General features: G+C 36.5%; 1 long non-coding RNA gene across 1 annotated transcript in view; it reads right to left on the minus strand.

Moving 5' to 3' along the window:
- Positions 1–27290, minus strand: part of LOC128852944 (uncharacterized) — a 73050-nt gene extending 45760 nt beyond the window's left edge. Inside the window, exon 1 of the long non-coding RNA XR_008451102.1 lies at positions 27167–27290. This is a non-coding gene — a long non-coding RNA (uncharacterized LOC128852944). The remainder of the gene's footprint in view (positions 1–27166) is intronic.
- Between the last annotated feature and the right edge of the window lie 446 nt (positions 27291–27736).

The following is a 27736-nucleotide window of genomic DNA, read 5'->3' on the forward strand; positions in this document are numbered from 1 at the left end:
TTGAAAATAATTTATACGTGTTTGAGATGCCATGAATCCACTTGCTTCCAAGCAGGTGTTACAAGCACCGACAGATATAGAATCCCAGCAATTAGCAGTCAGGTAGAAAAGCCCTGGTTAGAGTTTGCTAGTGTTCAGCTCACAGAGGCATGAGAGCCGTTACGATGCTGCCACACCCCTGCTAACAACAGTAGAGTTTAAAAATCTACTAGATAACACATGGCTCTCCAACCTTTCCGTATAAATCTTTCATTCATAGTTTGCAGCTCTTATAGATTTTGCAGAGGCTGCAATCAAACCGGCACTTATGAGAAAAACCTAAGTCCTTAATAAGTGTTATATAAACATACAGAGACAAGTGCCAATGTCAGAGAACAGCATTAACCTCTTACATAAGCTCTTTAGTATTTTGCAATAAACACATGGCTACCAGACTATAGTAGATTACCGAGTTACTGACAAAAACTTATATATTGTTTTACTTACCAGACCAGATTATTAAAGTCTATGAGTTGTATTTTTCTTCATCAATATCGTATAGAGTAGATAATTCAAAGAGACACACAGCATTTCTAATTACACTTTGCTCATTTGCACTTTAAAAATGCTTTTTTAAAAAATCCACCTTCTGCAACCAAATCTTCCTTCCCTGCTTCATGCATTTATTTATTAAAATGGCAAATAAATAGTGATTTAAAATGCAAAGTTTTTACTCTATAAATAATCACTTCCAAATACAAAGGGATATATATAAAAATATTTGAAAACAGCCAAGTGGAAAAAAAGCCTTTCATAATATAAAAAAGGTTTTGACATCTCCTTTTTTTATCCTTTTTACAAAGGAAATACTGAGTGACCCTTGAATGAATTCGCAGTATTTATGTTATTATTTGTAAAAATGGGTATGGAAACTTACAATCTGAACATGCTTAAATCCATTTACTGTTTGATTTCTTTATATACTGTATGGATGTTTGGTTTGGTTTCTGATAAGTTTCTACTAGACATCCACATTCCTTTAAGCTTTTTGTATCTTACACTGTGTAACTAACTTGCATGCATTTTTCTACCCCATGTTCGGTAGTCAAATATCGCTCTGTCTTTAAAGCTCCAGGTACAGCTTTTCACAGCTGTCTGCCACTGGAGAAGGGAAAAGCCCTGTAAAAAGCCTAAGAGACCTGGGTAGCCAACCAATGTTCTTATCTTTGAGTCTTTGTTGGACACTACAAAGACTCCATATGGCAGATCCCAGTGTAAAAATCTGACTTCTCCTCTTCCCTTGCTATGCTGAAATATTCATGTTTCATCCTAGCAGCCCAGTGCTGTCGTGATGGACTGTCTTCAGTGGAGGTGTATAGGGATGGAGATAAAGGACAAATCAAATACAATACAACTTGTATACAGGCTTAATTTTCATTATTTCCCCTCTTGTTGCTGTTAATCAAAAGCAAACACACACCATGATAAGCCTGAAGAGTTCTAGGAGACACATCACAGGCTCAAGCTTATACAGTGCACAAAATAGTTTTCAGGGTCTAGAAAAGAAACCAAAGGTAAGGAACTACTAAAGAAAGAAGAGCTCATTAATGTTAGGCTTGCTCAAGGCAGCTACTATGAATGAAATAAATACTTTTATAAATTTTTTGCTGCATAAACACACTACGATGATCATGATTAACTCAGATTATCATCTACTGAGGAAGCATGCATGAAAGTCTAGTCTGTGGAACGGTTGAGAGCATAAGCAATTCAGATGGCCAGCAGCTGTGTGATTCATGTTACAAAATTTACAATTATATAAATTAAATCTATTGTACTAATTTTTAGCAGCTGGCTGAAATAAGCAAGGACAGAAAAAAATGGCTGTTTTCCTCATCTTCAGTTCTTAATTACAACTGGAAGATCTATAGGCATATTTGTAAATCTGAATGTTGTTTTGTCTGATGCTGACAACACTACCAAGCTTTTCTTACTTCTGAGAGAGTCAGAGCTCAGAGCATATATAGCTCTAACACTGCAGCATAGGGCAGTCAGACTTGCTGACTGAGTCTGAGCTGAGTGGTTACTATCATATCCCCCGAGACATAGTGTCTATTGTCAACAGGAAGAAGTTCTTAGCTTTAACCATCACCAAAAGTGTATTAAGCAATCCTGTTTCACTTTTTGGTCTGACACAGACTACGAGCATTACTGTGGTCCAATGAATGATTATTGGTTTTCTGCTAAAAGGAAAAGTGAATGGCAATAACTCAGATAACTTTTTATTCAATTCCAAGAGCAGATTTGACATCACTCATTCTGTAACTATTGATTCATGTATTATGTTTTCTGCAGGACTCCAGCTTGTTTGGTAAATAAGATGGATGACATTCACTTAAATAACAAAGAAATATTTTATTTTTTTCTATCCCCATTATTCAGCGTGATGCCACAGGTCTTTAATGTCACTTCAAAAACCTGCTTTGAATACCTCATTATTAATTTCTTCATAAGTTTTTTTTCTGTGAAGCTTTGCCCTGTATCATTTGAATGACTAATAGCCACCAACCAATTTACCACCAGGATGTAAAGCAGTATTCTCTTATCTCCAGTGGAAAACTGAGGCACAGATATGTCTTCCCTGCTATTATCGAGTGACAGCAATGTGACATAAAGGCATCCATAGAATTTAAACAAGCCAGTAGCATCTTCTCTATGACATACATGAATTTGCTTTGGACTATTTATCCTGCTGCCAAAAGCTAGATATGCACAACATTTCAGTTCTCCCTGTAATTCACTGCCTGCACAAATGCAGAGGTTTTATACTCATTTGAGGAGTCTGCTTTAAAGTAGATACTTTTTCTACCTATTTTGCATTCTACGGCACTTTGAATGATGTGACTGATACCAGATAACTCAGTATAAACCAATTCTGCAAAACAGGAAGATTCACTACGAAGTTTAATGTCCTGCCCCTCTCTCAAAGAAACCCTGTGAGCAGAGGCACAAAAAACACGTTAATGAGAGATCACCGTAAACTAATAGCAAGTCATTTAATTCACATGAACTTGGTTATCTAGTTATGTGTATTATGTTAAGCAGATCTCTATGAGTAGGTTCAATTATTCCCGTGTTTCCATGTGACAGAGTGGAGATTTCCCAAGGTGACCTTTAACTACAGTGGCTTGCCTTTTCACTATACACATTCTGCAAGAGACAGACATTAAATACTACATTCAACATCCTCCATCAATATAAAGTTCCAATATCCTCATCATATAGCCTCATAATGATTAAAGCAATGTACATCTGAGGGGTTGGAAATTGTGATCCTCTAAGTTAAAGCTCGTACCATAATATCAATGCACAAATAAAGGATTTGCCAGACTCTTCCTGTTAATTTGAGTGGTGTTATTTGGCATACACACAGGAACTATCTGGGTACACACGCACACAACTTAACATGACAAGAACTAGCCAAGTCATAAATCTGTGTAGTCAGGACTTCTTGCAAAGGAAACAATCATCAGCCTCCTACTAAAATTCTTATAGATTGCAACTTCTACATACATGGCTTAACATCTGTATAAGATATATAGTACCTCTTTGGAAGTTGCTAATACTGTGAAATACAGTGTTGAAACAGTGCACGGTAGAGCACAGAAGGGGGAAAAAATGTGCAACTTCAATTTGTGTTTCTTTACACAGCTCAGAAGCTCCTGAATGCCTTTCAATATGCATGGCAGTCAGTGTAACAATAATACACAATAAGAGAGGATCCATATGAAAAAAAGTCCAAGGAAATGTCTGACAGAAAGATGTTCTTTCAAATAATATTACCTTTTTTTAAACATATATTTTTCCACTAATACTTTTCCATTTATAAACTAAGCCCAGAATAAGAAAAGCATGTTCAGGTCACTCAAGTTGATAAAGGAATGTTTCCTGTTTTAGGATAAAACAAAGGTGATGACTCAACTGTTTCAGCTTCAGTAAGTACTCTTTAAAATTGATTCTATTGATTACAGTGAAAACAAATTTCCTTCAACTATCTTCAATTACTTGTAGTGAATAAGAAAACACATTTGGCATATATTTGGGATGCATAACCACATTTATTACAGTTTCATATTTTATTACGCACTTGATTTGTAAAAGTCTCAAAATTATGGAAAATGCTCTGATGTATTCTTCTGTTTTGAAAAGACGCAGATTACATATATATGCAGACTTCCCCTACAGTTGAATATCTTTTACTAATGACAATACAGAGATAAAGGTCAAATTATCTTCCATTCTTGTACGGTTTGTTATTTCTAAAATCATTTTATCCCAGGGTTTTCTGATAATGGTTTAAAAAGACTCTTTAAATATTAAGCATACCAAAATACTGATGGATTAAATGAGACCTAGTTTCATAATCATAATGCACAGTGTTTAGTGCACAATGTTTTCTTTGACTGTGCTTAGTGCTGGCTTTCATGGGGATGCCTTGCATTTTAAAATAGACTCAGTTTCATTATCATAGATGTTTTCTCCTTTTGAAAACATTTAGTCATTCAGATATATTTTTTTTAATTTCCCGGATACTAAACCCCTGGTGGGATAATCTCATACCAATCCATATGGGGAAGGCAGTTTTGCACATCAATAAATCCTACCATTATTTGATTTGATCTAAGAACAACTTAATTGAAAAAGCACAAAGTCGTTAAGAATGGTTCTTATGCACATCCTCGTTAATGTAAATGACCGACAGTTTAAAATAATGAATTTTTTTTTTTTATGACCAATAGATGAACCCATTCTCATACTAAGTAAATCCAGGATTTTCTTGCGCATACAGTACATTCTGTTTGGTCACAGATGATGGTTAGTTCTGTATCAAAGGAAGTGAAGTGTTTATAACAACTGTGCTGCATGCAGTGTAACACACACATATACAGAGTATTAAAAAATGCTGTTAAAAACAGGTACGTGCCATAATCCACGTAAAGTACCTTAGGCAATGAAAATTCTCCTCAAAGATATTAGATTGAAGTGGGTTTTCATTTCAATACATACATTGAAAAATGATATTTGGGGTTATAAAAATAAAAATAATGAAACTGCAGTGACTCATATGAAAAAAACCTGTATGAACACGAAGCTTTTATTGCCTTCACAATTAAAGCAAGTGTTTAGTATTTAGCCAGCATTAGAGAGACATAAGACAGATAAATTAATATGCTACTGAAACATATTCAAAGCCACAAAAAACTCTGTCAAATTCCAATGTCTTCTTGTCTTATAAATATACAAATATTCTACTGAAGCTGCTACATGCTGAGCTGCTTCTGAACAAACTGTGGGTGAAAAAGACATTTCCTACCTACACAAAAGAACAGATTTTAATACTAGGCTTTTAGGCAGTCAAAGCTCCAAAATTCTCATTATGGAATAGGGGATATTTTCTTGTAGAAAGCATGGTTTTTGGGTAGAGGAGAAAGAATTATGAGGATTTCCTAATAAGGTTTTTTCCTGAGTCCTTCAAGGTGGAAGAAATTACACATCATTTCATTTTATTTATAGAAGAGAAAACCTGTACTTGTAAAGGAGGGCAACTCTATGCCCTGAAAAATCTTCCACTAAAACAATCTCGTCAGCTGTTCACTCTACTGTAACGTTACGAATTACTTCACTCCAGAAGAGTAACAATACCCACTGTAACTCACTTATTACTTTTAAACAGCTTCATTGATACTTTCTGAGACTACTCACGAAACCAAGGTTTCTTCATTAACGTCGGCAGGAGAATTTCAGAGTTAGTTCTATTTACAAATGCTCATGACCAAAAATACTTGCATAGCCTATAGCATTTACATACTCAATGAGGAGTAGAAACAGGACCCCACAGCGTACCCAAGCAACTATACCCAACTAACAGCATATGGACATCAACTATGAATTATTCCTGGATAGCTGAGAATGAAATTCCAGAGTTAGAATTTTGTATCAATGATCTGACGTGTTCAACTTGCAGATCAATTAAAACCAATGGCCAAAATAATCAAGTAACTTTTTTTACTGCAAATTATCCTATCAGTCCAGGTTTTTTTCTTACACCTGCAAATACCACTGTAACACAGGTAAGTTGTTCTGCAAGTTAGAGAACTTCTTTTTTGTTTTTGCTGTTCCTGAGTAGTCAGTTTTTGTTCTTGAGACACAGGAAGTCTTTCTGATATGCTACAAGATTTTGCGATCCATGCAAATAAATAACAAATCCGACATTCACGTTTCTACTGGCTGATTTTCTACGCAACAAGTATATTACTATTGCTAACTATCATTTCTCTGAGAATGTCTTCTTAACTAGTAATATCAGTTTGCCATTTATTTCAGTTAAACTAACATAATTTGTGCTCAAATTCCAACACAAACGATTCTACCTACTAGATACGTTTCAAACACATTGCATATATTTCAAATTACTGAATTAAAAGCATTGTCATTACCTGATCTGGTCTACAACTTTTTCACTGCCGTATCATACGTACTGAGATTTAGTAGTTCTCCATTAAAACTAATAGTTACCCTACCTTCGGATTCTTCCATTATATTGAAAGAAACACACTGCCAAGATGGTCCTACCAACATCCGATTGACACATCTAATTGCTTACCAGTTGAAGCAATTGTGTACACTCTGCAGAAATGGGGTCTTGCCAGGTTATAAATTATCAGTTGATTCTTCCTCAGATTAAAACCTACTGAGGACTGATCAAATTAAATGCCTACCAGGCCTCCTTTGTGGTGACAGCATAAGATCTTTTTGGAGGAAAAGAACCAGTAAGGCATGAATAATACATTCAATTTCTGAGCTACCCACTGACAGGTGACACGAATGCGTTGCTGGTTTTAACTTTAGACTGAGAGTTTCAAATGTTAGTTGGCCTCTAAATTTCATGAAGCCAAGAAAGAAGAAAATTAAATTTTTAAATATACTTTTATTAGAATTTTAACAGTAAAATATTAGTATTTCTCACATTAGGCTGTGACCAATGGCATGAGGTTTAACAAGCCCAAATGCCGGGTCCTGCACTTGGGGCACAACAGCCCTGTGCAGTGCTACAGACTGGGGGAAGAGTGGCTAGAAAGCTGCATGGAGGAGAAGGACCTGGGGGTGTTGGTTGACTGAACATGAGCCAGCAGTGTGCCCAGATGGCCAAGAAGGCCAATGGCATCTTGGCTTGTATCAGAAACGGCGTGACCAGCAGGTCCAGGGAGGTTATTCTCCCTCTGTACTCGGCACTGGTGAGACCGCACGTTGAGTACCTTGAATGTTGAGTTCTGGGCCCCTCACCACAAGAAGGATGTTGAGGCTCTGGAGGGTGTCCAGAGAAGAGATACGAAGCTGGTGAGGGGGCTGGAGAACAAGTCTTATGAGGAGCGGCTGAGAGAGCTGTGGTTGTTTAGCCTGGAGAAGAGGAGGCTGAGGGGAGACCTTATTGCTCTCTACAACTACCTGAAAGGAGGTCGTGGAGAGAAGGGAGCTGGGCTCTTTTCCCAAGTGACAGGGGACAGGACAAGGGGGAATGGCCTCAAGCTCCACCAGGGGAGGGTCAGACTGGACATCAGGAAAAAATTTTTCATGGAAAGGGTCATTGGGCACTGGCAGAGGCTGCCCAGGGAGGGGATGGAGTCACCTTCCCTGGAGGTGTTTAAGGGACAGGTGGATGAGGTGCTGAGTGGTATGGTTTAGGGATTGTTAGGAATGGTTGGACTCGATGATCCAGTGGGTCCTTTCTAAGCTAGTGATTCTATGATTCTATAATTCTATGAATACATTTTATTCACTTTATCCTAATAAATTACCATCCTCTGAAATGCTTATTTGTGTAGATTTTCCAATTCACATATTCAGAATTATTTAATATCGCAAATCACACTATATTCTTTATGAACACATATAAACAAGAAATAACTATCAGAACCATGCTCCGAAATAAAGTGCAGATAGCTGCAAGTTGTTTTGGCAATACCCACTAATGCTACTGCAAACAAAACAGTGCTAAATTGGAATGATTAATTCCTCCATACCCTACACTATCTTTGCTTCTTTGAAGTAATACAGTTGTTTATACTTCAGCTTTGTTATCTACCTTTTAAATACACTAAAATGAGAGCTAAGTAACAGCAAGAGAATAGTTATTCCTCATTGGAATAATTGAGGATATCATCTTTTCAAGGAGACACTGTTCACATCATGGGAAGGATCCTTCGTTCTATTTATATACCACAACATTCAAAGCAACAAAATTTAATTCTTTTATCTAGATGAAAAACAAGACTAGTTTCTCATGTACACTGGGTCATGAAAATACATTGCTTTTAAAGTTTTATGTATTCTTAAACAGAAGTAATAATCCACTGCTGTCTGTGACATTTCAGCTGGTTACTGCAGGGATGCTGGCAGTGCAGCAAATAGAGTATTATTAGTCTAGGTGAGGGAAAAAACTGCAGGAATAGATTAGCTGTAATAAGGGATACAGATCCTTTTAGTTGTAAAAAAGCTGTAGAAAAACGAATGAGAACAAAATAGGCTGCAGGTGACAAATACAGGCAGAATTGTTTAATCAGACTGTTTTCTACAAGGTTCATCCAAACAAAAGAGCCTATCTGCATTATGTTAAAACAACTGGGGATTTAGATCTAGTGACAAAAGGTCAAAACATTCACTGTCAGGAAAAAACTCTTACCTTTCATTTCATCCTGCAAGGTTTCAACATTTCACTGCAAGAAATCACTTTTCAAGTTCAAAGACAAATTAATTAGCTTTAAGGCTATGTTTAACATTGAGAACAAAACATAGCAATACCTCTAACTCAGGCACCTGGATAGATCTTCTGTTAAATTATCCATCCAATTTATTTCTCTATCTGTATCCACCGGTTAATATAACTAAGCTTATGTCGTCATAAAGGAAATCTTAAAAGGACTACTTTTTTTCTTGCTCTATTACAGACAACTTTCAGAAAACCTCAACAAAACTTCTCTTACTCCCTCTGGGTAGAACAGAGGTATAGATCACCTACACTGACCTAAGAGTGTATCATCCAATCTGATGATCCACCAATCTAGGGAGGTTGTAAAGGCGGTATTTTAAATTCACTGCCACTTCTGAGCAGATGATTATCACACAGAAGAACCTGAACTTCCCCAAGGGCAATGCAACAGATCATAAAATAAGGCAATTGCATCCATATAATGTACCGTTTTCCCTAGGGACACTGAGTGATTGATCGATTGATTAATTGTAGTTATTAAACCAGAATATCCACCCTCTGCCTTGTCACATCTCATTTACAATCTGGTTTTTGTCATAGGCAAAGTCATTTCATATAAATCTTCATTTGAGACACATGCTTTTGTTGCAGATGTGAGGATAAAAGACAAAAGATAGAGCACACCAGTGGAATCCTAAGTTAAATAAATGGAAGGGATTTTAGATGTCATCAGCTATGTTCACAATATTAGTCACAAATTAAAAAGATAATAATTGCTATTGAAATCAGTGGCAGCATAATGAAATCACTGTTTCCTAGGAAAGTGAAAACAAAAAGATCAAACTGTTTCTTCAGATTCTTTGGCACCATACTGAAGATATGTCCTGCGTCCTCACTAAAAAGACATTATCTCCCTATCAATGTGACCAGCAAAGGACTTAATGCCTTTCTGCCCTTTACTAAATGTTTTTAGGCTGAAAAGATCAGTGTCAAATCCTATGTTGAGGAGGAGCTGAAGAACAAACTTGCTTCTGCTCTAATTTCATTACTCATGTTCCCATTCTCCCAATTTCTTCTTTCTCCTTAGTTTCTAACATCCATCACAATTAAATGTGTCTTGTTTTCTTCTTTCTCACACAAATCCTTATTTAAAGGTTTCCTCCACTAAGCCCAGAAACAGAAATAATTTTCAGCAAATAGTGCTACCATCCATAGACAATTATTAGAGATAAGCACTCAGATAAAGCTTTCCTTCAGGTCTGTTGTTGGGTTTTTGTTGTCTTCGTGTGTTTTTCTGCTTACGGATGATCTCAGCACTCAAACCCATATTTTAACAAAAATATGTTACAAAACAAAAAACAGTGGAAAGTATTTCCTCAAAATTTTAAGATTATTCAAGATTTAATTACATTTGCCATTGAACACTTAGCAAATTCAGAAAAAAAAGTTAAACCCAGAACTCACTGAAGACTACGAAGAAGTTTCTGTTGCTGTTAGTTCACCTGTACATCAATCTCTGTTTAACCTGGCTTTCCTACCATACAAACACAATGCCCAAAGTAACTTGGATCTGTGCCACTTGTGAGATTTCATGAAGATAAGTTCTTTATTCTGCAACTCTTTATGTCTATTATTTTCCTTTGGACTTCTGCCTGTCTTCCCTGTCTATAATTTTTTAACGACCTTATTAGATAAAATAAGCAAATGAACTTACCTTACATTGAAGTTAAAAGCTAATAGTTTTCCATAAAGATGAAAGGCTAGGAGGTGTCTACTTTTAGTGTCTACTCTTTTTGTACTATTATGTATGTAAGAGTCTATGTGTGAATTACTATCAGTGGCCCAGAAGTCCCAATTAGAAAGAGGACCCTCTTCCCCTAGCCCTTAGTGATGTACCTATCACGAGAAAAGTGAAATTATTTGAAAAATTAGTAAGTATCAAATACACTCCAAATGTTTTAACATTAATCAAAACACACATGACTAAACCTAAAACCCAAATTTATTATTATTTCACATCATGTTTGCTGCCAGAGTAAACCCCACTATAACCACTCCACTTTTCACTCAGTTTCAGTTACCGCAATAGTTGAAGGTCAAAATCACCGCCAAGGCTTACGAAACTAAAAGGGCAGTTAAAGAATACCAGAATGTTCACTTAAAGGCAACAAGAATTCTACCATCAATGATTCTTCACTGAATAAGCTCTATTCTTAATCACCTGCCAAACGTTCTATAACGTATAAAGATGTAGCATTTGTTCCTTGTCTAACTGTAAACGAGACAATATCACACATTAAAAAATTCTCACAGGACCAGATCCCAGACAATTTGAGTCTTAAAAAAATCAAATAAAAGCTTCACCTAGTTCTGGAGACTTCCTAGACAGACTCAGACATCTACTGCAGCAAACAGAACACAAGTTTTATGTTCTCCCAGCATCAGTCCCTACTTAATAAACAAACTGGCAGTTTCCTTTTCTATTTGATGACAAGAAACAATCCTCTGTAGGACACGTTACAATGTTCTCATCATATTGTGATGAAAACCAATCAGTGAATACAACTAAAACCACATTTTATCCTGTTGCTCCAGGACAGAACAAGCGTACCACAGCTTCACCAGCAGGGTGTAGTAGCCTGCAAGAAGAAAGAAAATACTGTGTCTTTGTGATTTCCTTTGCCAGTCTCAAAAAAATAAAAGGAAATAAAACCAAAATGAAAAAATACTCCAGACTATTTTACACAAGCTCCAAGCAATACTATGAACAAAATGTCTCTAGAGATATTAGGATGCTTATACTAATTGTGTTTAACATTTTTGCATTTTATGAATAAGCCATGGGGCAACTGAATAATCTTGTGAAATTACAGTGTTTAGGACATATTCCCAAAAGTATAAACATTTGAGCTTGGCAAGTTCTTTACTTGTATTGCCTCAGGCACCAAGTTTATCCTCTCTATGGTTAAAGTCGGGATTTCTCAAGATCATGGAAAAACCATGATGCCCTTCAAGAAAGAAAAATCAACCTGTTTGTGCAAGGTAGCTTGTCTGATGCATAAAACATCTGTGTTGTTGTGGGGCAGGAGGTGAGATTCTAGGGAGTAAGACTGGTCTTTCATAGTGATTAGACTGGGGTGAAAAGCCAGGTTAGCAAGGGAGGGTTGCTAAGCACCAACCCATATTCAACTACAGGTTTCATGACCTTTGCAGACAGAAATCCATTAGGTGGTACAGAGCTCCACCAAGGAACAGAATACCAGCCAAGAGAAAAGATCAGAACAGAATTATGCAAAGAAGATGGCAAATATCTTCTTTGGGACTAGAAGAAAGCTGTATGATCCAGCTACGATAATAAAACGAAAACAAAGAACAGTAGTAAATAAGCACAAAGTTTATTATTGAAAAGTAGTTACATAAGCAAAGAGAAGATATATGGTGGATGCTGGCACAGTTGTCTCCATCACCAATCTGGAGACAGAAAAGGCCAAATAAAACTCTTATTTTTATTGTATTCCATTTCGAGAGAGGGAAAAAAATGCTTAATGGTTAGGCAGAATAATTTACATGATACCAAACTGGAGTGGAAACTAGGGTTACAGTGTTTCTTTGCTGACCAGATGAATAACCTTGAGCAAGTAATATCATCCCAGCATTTATCAGTAAACAAAACCATTTACTGCAAGTTCTTTGAGATTTTGTTTATAACATCCCAAAACGTAGACAATACTGTAGGCTTCTGAAAGGATTCAAAGTGATTCTATGTGAGCAAAAGCATATCTCTCAGAAGTCGAAGTCACTAGTGTGCATTATTCCAATTAAAGAGAAAGCAAGAAATATCTTCAAATCCTGAAGAGTTACCTTTCTCCAACTTATGTCTTTCCATCCCTAGTATCAACAAACATCTCCAGTATTAAGAACTTCTGGTCCAGTGCCTGGTTATTTCCCTAGTAGGACACTAAAGAAAATTTCTGTAGAGTTTATTCTTCATTTCTCAAGCCAAGCAGGGATAAGTCACAAGAAGCCAAGAAATCTTCAATGTGGAATGACACAGACTACTGAAGGTTTGCTGTCAGTTCAAGAAATAAGACAGAATGGTGAGTGACACTCTGAAATAAACAGAGCTATTGTGTTCACTCCAAGAGTCCAAGAATTCACTCACTGTTCAATTGTCATTTCAAGAAAGAGCCCTGCAAAGAGGAAGATCCTACTAGAAAGAGTGGAAGTTTAAAATAGTAAAAGCAGCAAGTCACCTTATTGTATTAATGAACACGTAAAATACTTTTCATGCAAATCCATTTGCTTGATTTTTATAAATCAGAAAAGGAAATATTCTGTTTCCATATTCTGTTTAGTGTTTTTAGGACATGCAGCTTCACACTTGTCACGGAGTTGGTATTAAGTGCTCAACAATATAGATGATCTATAAGTGTTAACAGATCCCCTAATATTCATCTCTTCAGAGGACATTTTAGCTGCAAGAGGGCAAGAAATAGAAGAGGAGCCACAGATGGGGAACTGTATCTGTCAGAGTCATTGATCCAAGCTGATTTGGAGTCAATTATTTTGTTATGTTGAGGCTCCAGCCAAAATTCAGATCCTGAGCCAAGCATGTCTATCCAACATCCCTCCTCTTACAGACTGCTGGAAGAGGATGCTGTAGTAGAAATAAAATGACCTAATAAAATCCTGAATGGAATAAAGAAGAAGTTAAATCTCTAGCAGAACTGAGAAATCTGTGGAAATAAAGAAAATGGCTGGGGAATGTTTAAACACCCTTTGCCCTAATGCACAGATAAGTTATCAGTGAATTAAGCTAGAATTTAGTCACACAAGTAATGATCAAAATCTGAAACAAACTATACTTTCTGTAAAAATTAAACCAATAAAAGGATTTTTTGTTTGTTTCTCCCACTCAACTGCTGATGCAAACCCAAAAAGAATTAGAAGAATTATATGTCCAATACAAAGCTGAAGAGATTCCTAATGCAACACCGTTAGGTTCCATAACTTGTTACTGGCTAGACTAATATCTTAATAAATGACATGGGAACAGCTTAGTCCAAAAGTAGAGCTGAGCAGCCAAGCTCAAACCTGGGCTGCAGCTAGTATTTTTTGTTGCCTCAAAGATGGAATCAAGCATTCCTGCACGCTGGCATACTGTGGAAACAGCATTGATTCAGGGCACGCTTCAGGATCTTAAATGTACTTCAAGATCACGCTGTGGTACTGCTCTGAAGGAACTCCTAGAAAAGTAATCCATGTATACAAAGGGGCACCTAAACAAACTATCCACCTGCAAATACCTCACACCAGTCCGGGCAAAACATGATCCTGAGATACACACATCAGTGGTGGCAGGCCTCAAACTCAGTAAAAACTCCTTGACAAGAGTAACCATAGAACCATAGAATCACCAGGTTGGAAAAGACCTCTTGGATGATCGAGTCCAACCATTCCTATCTGCCACTAAACCATGTCCTCGACACCTCACCTACCTGTAATGCTCAGTGTAACCTTCTTCTGAGCTTCAGACACTGTAAACCAGTGAAGAAAATTGAGAAGTTGCTTTTACTTTGGTTTTATGCCATAGTAAAGCTCTTCTCAAAGTTACTTTGAAAGATGGCTTTTCCACATAATGCTTGACAGGTATTCCAATTGTCCTCCAGGAGCACGCAAAAGAATTTAAACACCTAATGTGTCTTACTCCATTTGAATTTTGTGCAGAAATCTAATGTGTGCTCAGACACCTCTAAAACTGCCTTCAGGCCAGCACAGGTCCACGTAGTGTGAAACAGTCACATTTCCTGACACAAGCTAAAAATTATCTAACAAAACTCACGTATAATGGGAAGAAAAATGTTACTCCTGCTCAGAACATCAGTATAATGCATGCTCCTCAGTGACTTGCCTCTGAAACTGGCCTTCTTCTGCTGTCAGATAGTTAAAATACAACAACATTGCCTTGTAATAATTGATGCCTATACTGTTCACTGTGCTACTTTCATTCAAACTAAATTAATTTCAATTTTATTTCAAAGCCTATAATGTAAATATTTTCCTTTTGGAAAGACTTACTGCTGTTTTCTGATTTTGTTTCTCCTGTCCACAGTTCAAAATGAATATTCTTGAGTATCTCAGATCTGTAGACAATGCTATAGGTGAAAGAACTGCAGTAATTATATTGTGGAGGTTTGTGCTTCCATGAGAAAATATCATAGCAAACACATGGGATGAGACATAGATGTGACTTGTCATATTTTTTGTGGAGATGGATTGTGAGCAGGTGAGCCTCCTTTCTAGTATTGCTTTCTTACTTTTTTTTTACTGTTTGCAACCAAAAAAAGGTTACATTTGTGAAATGTTAACTCTTTAACATGGAATAAGTACTATCACAACAAGTACTACTCATACAGCATTGTGTGATTGCCTGGAGAAAGACACAAGAACAGAGGTGTTTGGCCAGGTTAGGACAGAGCAATGGAAGCAAATCCTCTTCTAACATCTGCCTCAAAGCCTCCTTTGTTTCTTACCTTCTCACTACTACCTGTTGAAGGCATCAACAGGAGCAAATAACTCTCTGTAACAGACTTCCCTGCTCACTTGAATTGTAGAAAACAGAAGACAAATACAACAGATATCACCGATCCACAAGTTTCTGCATAAGTTAGTGAAGGAGGAGGAATGATGCCTAGAAAATGTTGGATGGACCAATACGCTTATTTATCAGAGTGACATACAGCTATGAAAAGTTGTAAACACCCTCATCAGAGTCATCCTGCTAAGAAGCATAAAAACAAAAAAAGCTTCAGCTTTGAAAAGCATTTTTCTTATGTTACTGGTTATTTAATGCATCCAGACATGCCGATAACAAATACATTGTGTACATGTTTCAAATAAATGGCACAACCAGACCATGCATAGCCAGACAATATGTCCATTTTAGGAAGCATAAGGCAAAGTACACCTTCCCCAGAGCATTTGATTTTTTCCAGAAGTTGCTCCCTAGCTACTAAACTAAGAAATGCCATGATTTCTATTAAAATGGAAAATGGCTTGCTTTCTAAAGCTGTCCTTGTCAATGCTAGTGTTTTTTCACATTTTTACAAATCTCTCCCATCACTGAGGTAAATACCCTCCTACTTACATATGTAGTATTTTCCTTATTAAAATACATAGTTTAGGAGGATTTTTTGATTGCAATTGGGCCAGAAAGTAACCACTTTTTTGTTTATTTGTGGTTCTTTTTATTTTTGGAGGAATGAGACACACTTTGCAAACTGTTCTTGAGAGAGGAGCAGTTACTACCTATTGGGCCTTTTGTTCTCACAAACCCAAAATATCTATCTTCTGATGCAGCACAGATAAACTACTGCTGGGAATCTATTTAAGTCTGATTTAAAAAAGGAACTGGAAAAGGGAAAACTGGGAAACTATGACAGATTGCACTTTTATGGTACTTATAGTATGATTATATTCTCACTGTAATATAGTCATTATATGGATTATGCTTGGAGTGGGGCAGCAAGCTCTGTTTCAGGACTACATTATCTAAAGCACTATAAAGCATTTTTCTCCTTTTACAACTGGTGATGAAAACTGTTGAAATTATTTTTCTCTCCACACCACTTAGATAATGTGTCATTTATCTGCATTTACTTAATATTCTGAGGAGATGGCTACTGCAGTTTATTATATGATGATGTTTTAATCTACACCAAACATTTTAATAATCCTACAGTCTTAAAGAGATCTGTAGGACAGACATACCGATATTTAATCACACAGTATCCTAACAATTATTTCTATGTCTTGACACACAGAGAAAAGTAGTGGCTAAGATGTAGGAAAGTATGTGTTCTATGTTAGCAGTATCACTAAAATGCAAAGCTGAGCTATAATACAGAGCATCCAATTGCATTAGAGATAAAGATTCAATAAAAGACAAGCATGGAAATAAATGAAACAAATTATTCTAAATAGTGTATGATTGGTACATTAGCATCACATTGATTTTTTTCATTTGTTTCTATCTTTTAAACTACATTTTAATAACAGCTAAGAATATGGATATTTCTAGCACTTGAACTAAATTAACTTTTTATGGCATGCAATGGACAATTGGGTTCATAGCAAAGCCTACTGGTCCTGGCCATTTTATGTTCTGTAATGTTGACACAAGAATGAGGTTGAGACATGGGAATATTTAAGAGATACTAGCAGCACCTCAACCAAGTCTCCAAACCCCTATGAAAGTCATTTCAGCACAAAAGTTTTAAGTGTATCCTTTAGTGGTTCAGCTTTAATACAAATTAACTCTTCTGAAAACGCTCAACACATGAACACACTTTATGGCAAGTCTAAGATGAACAGAGGAAGGGAAGAACAGTTAAGTGAAATTGTTCAGAATGTGAAGCGAAACTGTTTAGCACTTGGAGCGCTTTCTGGACCATCACCATTCTATCATCTTCTCAAATTGACATCTACAGTTTACTGCTGGGTTTCTAGAACCATGCAACTCATCCAGGACCATGTATTAGAGGAGGGAAAATAAGGAGCGCTAAAGTGTGATTTCTGCATAAGGAAAGAACAGAAGAGTTGTTCGAAGAAGCATAGTCAGAAGGGGATTTCCATCTAAAACTACTATTTTGCCACTTCAAAAAAAAAAAAAAGAAGAAACCCAACTTCTAAAAAATACTTTAATGTAGGATTATGATGTAACATATTTTTAAGGGGGAAAAAAGTAGCTACAAAGAGAATGTGTCAACTTTGGGAGTTGATGCTTGGTTTTCTAAAATGCCCGCTTGAAAGTGTGCTTAAGTTGACATAAGTCAAACATCACTATCAGATTGCCTGTGAGTCCTAATGTACAGTGTGATAGGACAGCATAAGTGTAGATACATTTAAAATCAACAAACAAACAAAACTCACCACACACCAGCCCTGTGATAAGTAGATATCTTAGACTTGACAGAGAAACCAGTATGTATTCCTGTCATAACAAGTTGCTCAACTGTCTTCGTTATACTGCTTCTATGGATAAGTAAAATACTTTAGAAGAGTCAAACTCACACTGCAAGAACACTGACACATCTATAAATAATTGCTAAAACAGAAATTAGAGAGAAATTAGAGTGAAGAGTCAAGGAGATAATAATTAAAATGGAGTCAGTCAGAGGTAGTCAGGCAGAGGTGATCAAGCAGTGAGATAATGTTATGTTTACTTTCTATTGCATACACTCCATACTTTCAACAGCATTCTCTCACTCTAGTACTTTGGTTATATTATTCATTCTCTGCATGGTTGAAAAAGAAAATATTCACCCTCTTCAACCTCTTTGAATTGTTTCAGGACAATTAAGAAAGTCACTGAAAACCTGAAGCAAGGCTAGAATATGGAGCATTACTAGAGATGAAGTAAGTGTTGCCTTTATGGATGGCTGATACCAGTAAAACTCAGGAGCCAGAGAATAACCCCTGTTCTTGCACAGGCACATACTAAAGCAAAATTATCAAAAGAAACTCTCATGTTATCTACAATGCTTTGCCTGCTGATGGACTGGCTAATGTTTTATTTTGAAACAGGGAAAACTGCATTCAATGGTAACCCTTCTGTATCACAGAAATGCATGGAGAGGGTGCAAGAACATCAAGGGAACATGTTCTCCTTCATTCATAGTCTAGACTAAGTTTTATATGCTAAGACTAAGCCAAGGGAAGAGGACAATAACTCACCAGATAATTTCACTGCTCATTGGCTGGAGTTTTTACAGACTTTAATAACTTATTCCATAAGGAATATAGGCTCACATACACTGCCCAAAATATCTGCAGTTTCAGCCTTACAAAAGATGAAGAAGCCACTAATCATATCCAAAATGAACAAAAGCCCTTACCGTATAGTGCTATACTGAAAAAGAACAGAATACCATAAAAATAAATTCTATGACTGCTGTTAAGCACCACTTTCCATCATTAAATGCAAACCTAGTTTGTCTCAATGACCCATGCCAAGCAAAATAGGATCCAATACAGCACAATGAGCAGAGATTCCACAGCTCACCTGAGAAACCTGGAAAAATGAAAATGGTGAAATCACATGGCCCAAGACGCTTCTCAAAATCTCCTTTAAAATGCAGGTGGAAGGAGCAGGGTTTGTACTTTGTTTCTCTGCTGAAGAAATTATTAGTGTATCTCATATCAGAAAAAGAAAATTTTGGCTACCCAAGTATAGGCTGTCTCTGGTTGGACATGATTGTACTGCAGTCATGCCATGGCACAACAGAGACATTTAGGACATGCAGACTACAGAAAATGAAAGCAGTCAGGGCATTTATCTGCATACATAAATACTTCAGCTTCTGCTGTAAGTTATTTTTCATAAAGCAACTGTTGGAAGAGGAAGAGTTTCCCAGCCATTCCTCCTGAGACGAAGACAAGAGGGACAACCCCTGTGCTTTGAGACTCTCACTCCTGGCTACTGTCACAGTCTCTCTGGACCGTACTTTGTAGGTAGGGCATAACATGCTCTTCTATCTTTTCTTCAAAATGCAGCTGGAAGGAGCAACATTTGTAAATATAAGAATAATCTTCACTTAAGTAATATCAAGAGGTCAGTGGGGTGTTAGGGACTGCAGAGGCTATATAAAAAGGTTTGTCTTTTCAGTTATTTCATTTCACAGTTAAATTGAATTTCCTGATTATTTACAATATATTTTAAGGGAATGAACAACAAAGAAATCCTGTCTCAAGCTCATTTTTAGATAACCATGTTACTTGACTCCAACAATGTAACTCTGATTTTTTTCAGTCTGCATTGTACGTGGCAAACATGAAAAACCAAAAGTCAAAATAGCCATGTCTTCACATACCATTTTTCTACAGATACTGAGAAGGGTTTCACATAAATTTGAGCAATGTGGACATAACCTGGTAATTCTTGAGCAGTGCTCAAGACATTTATAGGCAGGTTTTGAACAATGAGATCCCAGAGATACTGCTATTATCTTTACCTCCAAATAACTTGGCTCCACTATTTTCAGTGGATCATTTTCATGAATTCGTCTGCATCACAAATCTAAATCTTTTCTAGTTAAAGCTTTTGTATCACTTTTGCATAGTTCTGATATTTCCTAACACAAAACAAAACAAATTTGCCTAGTCTTTTGAATTACAAAACCAATATGTTCAGTCTATATATTTCAAATGAGGGTAGTTTTCAATGATCTGAGATAGGCATTCTGAAAATCTCTTCTTAAAGGATTTGCACATTTAAAAAGAAGTTCACAGTCAAATCTAATGGGTCCCGCTTGCCAGCAATAGTAGTGACACATTTTCATGCAGCATTAGATGCTCTTTTCGAAAGTGCTTGCAGGCTATTCCTTACACTATCACTGTTACCCCTTCATATGCCCTTCTCCAACAGAGAAAGGTTTTCAGCAACTCCAGCATAATCATCGTAAGTGAATTACAAAACAGTAGGTAATTCTGGTTTGTAAACAAGGGAAAAATAGCATAACCAAGAATAAGATACTTATTTAGTAATGAATTACTAAATATTTACCTGCATCACAGTACATGCCTTGCATAAACTAGCACATAAATACAAATAATGAGCTCACAGGACATTGAAGATCTGAGCTGCAGAGTATTAAAGGAAGGGTAAATATGGACCTTTGTATTCCTCTGTTTCCATCAAGGAAAGAAAAATGTATCAGTTTCCCAGCATTCACTGTAAGAGCAACCCTCTCCATATGCTAACCTGTTCCACAAGGGAGCTACATTTGACTACCCAACAAGCTCCAAGCTGTCTCTGCTCCCCTGACTTGTCTTTTCCCAAATCCTGAATTCTTACAGTAAGTTCACAAGAAAAAGCCCTTAAAACCTGATGCCTCGAGTTAGCCCTGCATCAATTACAAAAGCACTTCCAAACCCCTAAGATTTAAAAGGAAGCATCATCATTCTTTTACAGCTATCCCAAATAAAACCTGTTAACAGTAAACTTCTACCTCTACCCAGAAGATTATTTGTTACAGCGCTGAGGCTGCTGTGACAGAAGTGACTGACGTTTCCATTACAATGTATTTTTGCTAAGCTACACGACAGCAAAGTCACTGCTTAGAACACAAACCCAAAAGCCAAGAGAACTCAACAAACAAGTCAGATGCATTGTCACAAGTCAGGCAACAAGAAAGGGCAAAGCCTGGGCTGGCAAGAAAACAAGAAAAGGAGGGCAGGGGAAGCAGCTCACTCCTCTGAATTTCCAGTTCATTCGTCTTCTAGGTCTTGTTTGTGAAAACAGCCCCTCAGAATCAGGAAAAAGAAAGCATTGCAGATAGCATCTTCGAAAGCCAGGCTTTTTTTTTCAGCAAGACTCACAGGCAAGAGGGTAGAAATCGGAGCTGAGCAGGCAAACACTGCTGGATTGTGACACAGATGCAACCAAAAATTGATAGATGTAATGTTAGAGCTTTTCAGAAAATGCCAGTACATGCAGCTGTTTTCATCAAACTTACCTTGTAGTCAATTGCATCTTAAGTATTGTGGTACTAACAGCCTAAGAGTGAAAATTATTACCAGCCCACTGAAATTAACACAACTGATTTTCTCTGTCTAAACAAAGCCCAATGCAAAAAAAAAAAAAAAAAAAGTAATCAAACAACCAACCTTAACTGTGAGGCCAAAATTAATGAATATGTCTATTTTAAATTTCCAGTCGGAGGTGATATCACTTAGCTAAAGACTGCCTTTTCATTTCCAATAAATGTGTTTTTTCAAGTTAACATTCAGTATTTAACTGAAAAAAGTGTTATTTTTAAAAAAAATAATTCAGCTGTATTTCAGACAAAAGTTATTTTTTACCATGACATCATAAAACTCCATGAAAGGAGTTTACAACGGGAGCATCGACAACCCCTAACTGCAGCAGCACCAGCTAAGGCAAAAGTAATAGAAAAAAAAAATTCAAAGATAAGAATCAAAGTCTTTTATCAAGGTTGTTCATCCTATTACAATCTCCACTTCTACAAACCTTTTCATGTAGAAAGTCACCTGCTGGACAGAAAGCTGTTGGTGTGAAACTGTGTAAAAAAGCATTCTTCAGTTATGGTCTGTGCCTGAAATGCCAATAGGATTACTTCTGTGGAATATCTTTTTAATGAATTTTGGCTTAAATGATGGTTTTAAAGTAGGCTGAGCTTGTTATTTTTTTTCCTTTAACATAAAAAAAATTGTATTTGATGTAATAATAAAAGTCATATTCTGCTCTCAAAAATACAGTCAAAGTAAAACCACAGCAGTATCATATCATACGTTTATACTGCGGAGGCTCAAATCAGAATCTGATTCTTGAGTCCTTGAATGTTGCTGTTGGCCTGACCTTGGGAATTCTGTGGATGAGTTAAATACAGCCAAGAGTACTCATATCTGAACAGACACACCTTTTCAAATGTGCAAACATTTTCAAGAAGAAAGGGAGAAAATATTTTAATGCACTGCCAAAATGATAAAATAATTCTGAGAATTCAGAATTATCTGAACATATTAAAAAGGTAACTATTTTCTCCCTCCAATTCCCTTTGAGTTTTCAGGTATGTAGCATACTTTCACAGGAGTTAATAGAGCGACTAAGATCCTACTGGACTTGTTTTTATGGAGATATGGACATATTACTTTAAAAACAGATGAAAGTACTGCAGGTTTGATTTGACAGAGCTACAGAGCAGCTACTAAAATATTTCTGATAAAGACTGCATATTTGTTATTTGTAAAACAGAAGTATTCCACCAATATGGGTTTCACCCATGGGAAATTAATGTTTATATATAAACTTCAAGCAGAATTACCCCAGCTTGAAATATTGAAGCTGCAATATTGCAAAATACACTTTGAGTCAATGTAACATTGTACTTAAGCTGCCAACAGAGCTAGAGTGTTCCACAGAAGCTGTCCAAAGTATACATCACCAGCTTATTCTCACTCACAGCTTATATCCATTGGCACTTAGGTCTAACTTGTACGATGCCAAAGAGTTCTGTGACTTGAGAGAGGTTAGTGCATGCTTCCTGGATATTTAAGGATGGTTTTCATACCCTGGTTATCAAGACTGTTTTTTAATCTGGTTTAAATCTTTGAGCATAGAGTGGGACTTGGCAAGAAGTCTGTCTGGATGTTATCGCATCAAACGGCAGGTGACTGACAGAAATTCTGGGATGAGTATACAGGCACAGACAGAATATTCCAAACCATTGCAAAACTAAAGTAAAGGCTAAATTTTCCAAAACTCTACCTCTGCCTACCATTATCTATTTTTAAATCACCTCACTCTCCAAAGAACTTTTTTTTTCCCTGCCCAGTGTCCTCTAAAGCTGTCCTTGACATAGAGTATTCTATGTAACATCTGATCTCTTCCAACAACACAGTCATACATAATAAAGAAGGCTTTAATTGAGATTTCCCCTTAGCAATGAACTAGCCAGGGACCAGCTGCACCATTCTTCGTTTTCCAGGATTTTTGCTACAAGGAAGATATGCCAGCCATGCCAAATATAGGCCAAAGTAGAAAGGAGAAGCTTTAGGGAATTGGAGTGCACCATCTGTTTCTGAAATACGTTTCTTCTCCATGCTGTACCAAAAAAAAAATCATAGAATTTTCTGAAAATATGTTTTCTTACATGGGCTATTTCAAAATACAAGTGAATTTATTTTCTTCTCCTTCTGTTACTGTTATTGTTACTGTTACCTTATTTGTCTCTTAGCCCATTTTCCTCCATTTCCTGGGACATGTTTTGACAAGAAAAGGAATCTGGTAAACTGAGAGACCTGACATACGTTCATGAACTTGTATCATTTGCCATAAAACAACAGAATGTTTATTAATCATAAAATCATTAAGGTTGGAAAAGACCTCTAAGATCATCAAGTCCAACCATTAGCCCACCACCACCATACCTACTAAAGACATCCCCATTTGTTACATCAACACATTTTTTTAACAAATCTAGGGTTGGTGGATCCACCACTTCCCTGGGCAGCATATTCCAATATTGAAAGAGTTGTTAAGCAAACAAATTTTTCCTAATATCCAATTTAAACCTCCCCTGGCACAACTTGAGGCCACTTGCTCTCATCCTGCCACCTGCTACTTGGGCGAAGAGATCAACACCAGCCTCACTATTGCTTCCTTTCAGGTGGCTGTAGAGAGCAATAAGGTCTCCCTTCAGCCTGCTCTTCTCCAAGAAAAACAATCCCTGTTCCTTTATGCTCCTCATAAGAGTTGTTCTCCAGATCTTTCACCAACTTTGCTGTCCTTCTCTGGACACGCTCCAGCACCACAATGTCTTTCTTGTACTGAGGGGCCCAAAACTGAACACAGTATTCGAGATGCAGCCTCACCAGAGCTAAGTAAAGGGTAACAATCACTTTCCTAATGCTGCTGGACACACTGTTTCTGATACAAACCACCATGTTGTTGGCCTTCTTGGCCACACTGCTGATTACAAGGACCACAAAAGCACAGAACAAAAATTAAAAAATTTAAACTAATTGATTGTTCCTGAAATTGATAAGCAAATAAAGTGAAACGCCCCGCCCAAAAAAAATCACAAGCAGCACGTGCATTGAAAAAGCATTTAAATTAATACTTCCTAAGAAAGGAAAAACACATGTGTTCTTGTAAGAGGGTAAATTTCAACTCCTGATATAGGACTGATCTGTGACTTGTTAACAGAGTACTGCCAGGAGTACAAGATCCCAAAGAGGAAAAGAGAAGCTCTGTACTATTCTCTCTTTGGGTTTAATTTCCTTTCCCATAAAGCTGTTAGTCCAAAATTTGAGATGACAGTTGATGTGACTATATTATCAGAAGAAAATGTTCCATTAAAAAGCAACAGCAACCACCCAGCAGCAAAGCCTCATCCCTAAATTTGCACCTGCACTTTTGTCCTTGTGATCACCCATGACTGCCAAAAACACTGATAGTACAGCTAAGCTCATATGCATGAACACACTGAGAAAGCACATGGACCATTGACGAGTTCTTTTCAAGCACAGCACATTTTAGCATGGATGTTTTGCAGGTGTACTTCACAAGATTAAAGTGTAAACATATACAAGCATTTAATATCACACTTCATAGGGAAACTGTTTATAGTGATAAAATTAATCCTGTTGACAAATGTCTGAAGATGACAAGAACAGATACATTTTGTTTGAACAGAGGTCTGTAGTTGGGAAGTACTTTAGGAAACTAAGAAAATACAGAACGGCATGTCCTTCTAACAGCACGCTATATCTGAAAGCAGAAGTAGGAATTACATCAGAAGATTTCATGGTCTTTAAATCCCACAAAATTAGATCTATTCATTACAACTCATAATCAAAACCCATTTGACCCTATTCACATTTCAGATGTCCACCATATCCCCTGACAGGGAATTCCACAATTAAATTACATATTTATGAAGCAAATATTTCTGATTGTAACTGTTAAGTGATTTTTTTTCCAGTACACCTTCATTCTTACATTATAAGAACTAATAAAAATTGCTATCTTTCCTAGAGCATTTGTCATTTATTAGACCTTTATCACAACCCTAGTCCTCTCTTTTCCGAGGAAAACGTATATGACCATTTAATCAGCCCACAACAAGAAATCTTTCCATGTCTGTATTGGTCTTGTTCTTTGTAGAACTGCTAGTTCCTTTGGGGAACAATCTTGTTTGTAATATTCCAGATAACAATGCAACCTAGACTTCAAAAGGATTGTACTTATGTTTTCTTTTCCTTATTTTTTTCCATGATGTTTTGTATAACTATTTTCCTCTTTAGTGTTGAGACAACAGTTTTATTGAACTAATCACAATAAAATCTCCCTTCTAAATACGAACTACTAAGTTAAAATATTTATTTGGATACATGCATTCCTTTGCATTTACCAAAATTGAATTTCATCTGTCATTCACCTTTGGAAAAATCATGGTTTACCTCTTTCGATATCAGTTTTACTTTTAAGTATTTAAAAATATATAACCCCTCAGCAGTCTGTAGCTCATAACTAATCATCCCTTTCCAAGGTTATTTACAATCATGCTGAATAGAATCAATATCTGAGCAGCTAGACTGAAAATCTTCCCTTAAAAATTCAGGTTCCCCAATATCAGTTACACCCTTACAGTGAAGCTGTAAAACTTGACTTGAGGTGTTTTGGTTTGGATTGATAATCCTTCAATTTCTAAAAATTTTATTGCACAAGAGACTGTAAATGTTAAGAGTTAGTGAAACATGAGAAATGTCTTCAGAACAACTCACTTGAGCAGAACCAATTTTAATTTCTACTTTTTTAATGAATTTTCACACAAATCTTTTCTAATATTGAATTTTGGGTTATTAGTGGATTTTTGTTTGTTTGTTTTACAGAAGAAAAATAATTTCTTACTGAAGAAAATAACTCATAAGGGGACAAGTTACCTAGAAAATATCATATAGTCTAATGACATTAGCAACCTATAGCAACCAAAAACTGGGACATACAGGAACAACTATACAGCTCAAATCATTTTGTATCCAAAGCATACATTGAGAAGACACCATAGAACCTCTGCCCCTCTGTTTGCAAAAGGAGTTAAAATGTTTTAAAGTTAACTATAAAATATATAACTATTTTTAAATCAAAAGCATGGGTTGTTGAAAATATTAATGATGTCCATAATTAATCTGGCCAACTTCAACTATGACTAAATTAGTTATTTGACTGCTTTAATGGCATGTATAACCTGTTCAGTGGCAGAAAATTTCTTCAAATACAAAATAATATCTATTATACTAGTTTGAGAGTGAGGAATGAAAAAGAGATGTGGGAAAGAAGAGAGCTGCAGTTCCAGAAATAGTTTTCAAAGTGAAATCTTCCTGGTCAGTCTCTGAGTACTGTAACAGACTATAATAACAGGCAGTCACCTCACAAAGATTAAACTTGACATTAGGTATTCCTTTTCAGAAATAACTGGGGATAATCATATCCTGCTCCCAAAAATATGAAACTTGCTGATGATGCAAGTAACAATCAGAAGTCGATGTTTCTAAGCCTGTGCCCACTGAGGAATCCTATCTTGACAGCAAGTCCTACCTACAATAAATGTACTTTATTGTTAGTAGTAATTAATCCTCATCTTATATTTCTTATTATATTGTCTCTCCAGTAGTTGCGTAGGTTTGCTCAATGCCCTAATTCTTCCTCACTTGCAGCCATTTAAAATAAGCTTTTTGAAACTTGTAAGCTTGCTGAGCTGAGGAGTTCTATTTCTTTTTAATGTATGTGCTCGCCTGGCATTTCTATCCAAGCTCCTACAGCTCTGCTTAAGAGTTAAAAATGGTAATAAAATTGAAATATGTTAATATAGAAATGAAGAATGGGATTTGTCTTACCATATTAAGAAGATTAAGCAGTGGGTAGATAGTCCTGGACCATCTAGGGTTTAACTTCTACTTGTCAAAGCTGTTTCCTCATCTCTATATAGCCCCTTTCCAAGGTCAGACTACTCTCTCTCTGCAAGTGAAAAACATGAAAGAGATTTATTAGGCAGCAATATACATTTATGCATCTTACCTTTTTGCAGGCTAAACACCTAGGAGATGCTTGAAGCAGAGTTTAAGAGGAATTCAAATGAATTATAAATGATGATTAAGCCTAAGCATGATTCAAAACTGATGGTATCGCATCATTTAACATTGCTGGTAATGTTGAGTGCCATTTTTTAAGTGGTACTTTTTTTTGTTTGAACATGTGTCATACACCACCTATTAGTAAGATACTAGTATACATCAGACTAACTTTCAACTGGATCATCATCATAAGCAGAGAGCTTTTAAAATTTTTAACAGTTTACAGGAAGCAGCTGAAGTGTGAACAGCCATCTCTGCCGTTCTCATGACCCTCACAAATGCAGGCAGACTGTGTGTCTGTTTGTATACACATGTATATACGTATGCACACAT

Source organism: Cuculus canorus, chromosome 8, assembly GCF_017976375.1.
Source record: "Cuculus canorus isolate bCucCan1 chromosome 8, bCucCan1.pri, whole genome shotgun sequence".
NCBI classification, from domain to species: Eukaryota; Metazoa; Chordata; class Aves; order Cuculiformes; family Cuculidae; genus Cuculus; species Cuculus canorus.